We start from the raw sequence: 3,736 nt of genomic DNA, 5'->3' as shown, positions 1-3,736 counted from the left end.
TAACTAGAATTTGAGTCCCATAATGTAGAAAATACAGAGCACAATTTAGCTGCTTCCACAATTCAAAATCAATTCTATGAAAATAGCATTGTTGAGAACGCAGAGTGGTTTCTCCTTAGCTGAGGAAAGGAGGTGCCAACTGGGCACGTGCTGTTCAGACAGTTCCAAACTTCACCTCTCAAAAGGCAGGCAGGCAGCCCCGGGAGCTTCTGAACACACGGGTCCTGGAAACTTTCCTCTACTCTTGACATCTTAGGGGAGGGGTGAAAGTTGGCATCTGTGTGCTGCCACCCGTGTGCTCATCTGGAACTCCTCTGCTGCTGCATGAGGCCCAGGTTCTCATAGACTCGAGCGCTGTCCTCCCTCATTTCTGCACAGGGTGGCGTTGGGGTGCAAGGTGGCAAGGGACTCTGATCGCCACTCGTCTGATCCACCAGGGAATACTTAATATTGGTATATTCATGTCCTTTCCTTTTGCTTTTGCTGCAGCATCTCTATGTAATGCTGGACGGCCATGTAAATGAACCGGTACTGTGCTTCTGTCTGGACCATCCCTGACCTCTGGGACCGCACCATCTGAATGGTTTTTGGAACGTCCACACCTTTCTCTCGAATGATGTCAATAAGGATATCAATCACAATGAACGTTCCTGTCCGGCCAATCCCAGCACTGCAGTGAACCACGACAGGGCCTACGTCCATGATGCTCTCCTGCTTGTGGTGGACCTCCTCCAGGAAGTCCAGCACACCTCCAGGGTCACTAGGCACACTATGATCTGGCCAGGTACGAAAATGGTAGCTAGACGGTTCTCTCTGTGTTTCCTTGTCCGACCTTAGAGAGTTTGAGTTCTCGTAAGGTGTAATCATGAGCAGCACTTTCTTTGACGTTCCTAACATGCATGACCCCGTATTCTTTAAGCGCATACTCATCAGGCCAGTACTTGACACATTTGCTCTTCCCTCTCTCCACTTCCTTTGTGGTCATAACAATGACCTGAGAGTTCTCCTGGAACATCGTCAGCCAGAAGTCATTCACCGTGTTCCGCAGGCAGCCTTGAGTGGCAATGTAACTCTTCTTGGGTTTTGAATTGTTGCACTTGGTCTCAAACTCAGGCATGATGATGTTTGCATTGATGCAATCAGAAACAGGCTCATTGGGATCCCCATCATGCAGGACGTCCCTGGTATGATCAAAGGGCAGGATGTTTTTGTATCTGTTTTTGTTTTTATTTTCTTGTCTCTGTCCTTCTTTTCGGCTGTAGAAAAGCTTGCATTCCTATTGCTGTAGCGTCTCAAACTCTTCCCAAAAGCCCTGCTTGACTTTATCTGTGGTCTCAGCCAGCTTGCTTAACTCTCAAACCCGGCTTTCAATTTCATACGAGTTGTGTTGAGGGGCTGCTTGAGCTGCAGGGCTGTGCCCCGTGTTTCCACCATGGGGTTCTTCTTACAATGCTCCACCAGGTCTGTCAAAGAGTCAAAGCGCTCTCCTCCACCAACGTCGGATTTCAGCTCCTGACAGCAGATCATGACGTGGGTCACTTTGGATTTGCTGTCTTTGCTCTCCTTTGTCACTGCCATGCTTCCCCTTCTCCATCAGCAGCTTCTCTGCTTCTTTTCCAGACAAGTGACCATGGAACCACCTTTCAGAGGTAGGGTCTGCACAGTTCAGTGGGTACTTGAGTTCAATAACATCACCATTCTTCTCTTTCAGCTACCTATGATGTTTCATGTAATACTGGATCAGTTCAGCCAAGGTGGCAAACTTCTCCCCACCACAGAGGTCATAGTAGTCCCCAGTGTTCTGAATCTTGATGTGGATAACGGCTCCATTTCTCCTAACAGACAGAGTGAAGTCTCCGGGGTTACTCTTACTGGGCCTTGCTAAAAAACTGCCCTCTACTCCTCTGGTCAGCAGGAGATTCTCTGCCTCCACACACCAGTGATGTTGGGGTGAAACCATCTCCGCGATGTCATGTTCCTCCCGCCTCCAGCTCTGCACTGACACGTTGCTCTCTCAGGCTCCACCAGGCACCGTCACAGGGCGGGGCCCAGGCGAGGTCCTGCTTGGGAGCTGACAAGGGTGCGGGCAGAGCCAGCTGGCCGCGAGAACAACCCCCTAGGGGCCTGGATCCCGGACACTGTGTGACTGACCCGCCGCCCGGCTCGCTCAGCCCTCGCCCCCATAAAATTAACTCAAGCAAATCAGTGGCCTTCCTCTACACATAGGATAAACAGACAGAGACAGAAATTAGGGAAACAACACCTTTCATGATTGTTACAAATAATATAAAATACTTTGGTGTAACTCTAACTATGCAAGTAAAACATCTGTTTGACAAAACTTCAAGTCTCTGAAGAAGGAAATTGAAGAAGATCTCAGAATATGGAATGATCTCCCATGCTCGTGGATTGGCAGGATTAATATAGCCATACTGGCCATCTTGCCAAAGGCAATCTACAGATTCAATGCAATCCCCATCAAAATTTCAACTCAATTCTTCAGAGATTTAGAAAGAACAATTTGTAAATTCATCTGGAAACAAAAAACCCAGGATAGGGAAAACTATTCTCAACAATAAAGGAATCTCTGGTGGAATCACCATCCCGGACCTTAAGCTGTACTACAAAGCAATTTTGATAAAAACTGCATGGTATTGGTACAGTGACAGGCAGGTAGATCACTGGAGCAGAATTGAAGACCCAGAAATGAACCCATACACCTATGCTCAATTGATCTTTGACAAAGGAGCTAAAACCATAAAGTGGAAAAAAAGACAGCATTTTCAACAAATGATGCTGGCTCAACTGGCGGTTAGCATGTAAAAGAATGCAAATTGATCCATTCCTATCTCCTTGTACAAAGCTCAAGTCCAAGTGAATCAGGGACCTCCACATCAAACCAGATACACTGAAACTAACAGAAAAGAAAGTGGGGAAGAGCCTGGAGCACATAGATATAGGGGAAAATTTCCTGAAGAGAACGCCAATAGCTTATGCTCTAAGATCAAGAATTGACAAATGGTAACTCATAAAGTTGCAGAGCTTCTGTAAGGCAAAAGACACTGTCAATAGGACAAAATGGCAACCAACAAATTGGGAAAAGATCTTTACCAATCTTATATATGATAGAGGGCTAATATCCAATATATACAAAGAACTCAAGAAGTTAGACTCCAGAGAACCAAATAACCCTATTAAAAATGGGGTACAGAGCTAAACAAAGAATTCTCAACTGATGAATACCAAATGGCTGAGAAACACCTAAAGAAATGTTCGACATCCTTAGTCATCAGGGAAATGCAAATCAAAACAACCCTGAGATTTAACCTCACACCATTCAGAATGTCTAGGGTTAAAAACTCATGTGACAGCAGATGCTGGTGAGGTTGTGGAGAAAGAGGAACACTCCTTCATTGATGTTGGGATTACAAGCTGGTACAACTACTTTGGAAATCAGTTTGGCAGTTCCTCCAGAATTTGAACATAGTTTTACCAGAGGAACCAGCTATTCCACTCCTGGGCATATACCCAGAAGATGTTCCACCATGTAATAAGGGCACATGCTTCACCATGTTCATAGCAGCCTTATTTATAATAGCCAGAACCTGGAAACAACACAGATGTCCCTCAACAGAGGAATGGATACAGAAATTGTGGTACATCCACACAATGGAGTACTACTCAGCTATTAAAAACAATGAATTTATGAAATTCTTAGGGAAATGGATGGATCTGA

General features: G+C 45.6%; 1 pseudogene; it reads right to left on the bottom strand.

Moving 5' to 3' along the window:
- Positions 1-71: 71 nt before the first annotated feature.
- LOC116096151 lies at positions 72-1,974 on the bottom strand (annotated as a pseudogene).
- Between the last annotated feature and the right edge of the window lie 1,762 nt (positions 1,975-3,736).

This window comes from Mastomys coucha, unplaced genomic scaffold, assembly GCF_008632895.1.
Source record: "Mastomys coucha isolate ucsf_1 unplaced genomic scaffold, UCSF_Mcou_1 pScaffold18, whole genome shotgun sequence".
In the NCBI taxonomy this organism is placed as follows: Eukaryota; Metazoa; Chordata; class Mammalia; order Rodentia; family Muridae; genus Mastomys; species Mastomys coucha.
The sequence above is the reverse complement of the archived record's forward strand: the minus strand, read 5'-3'. Positions and strand labels throughout refer to the sequence as shown.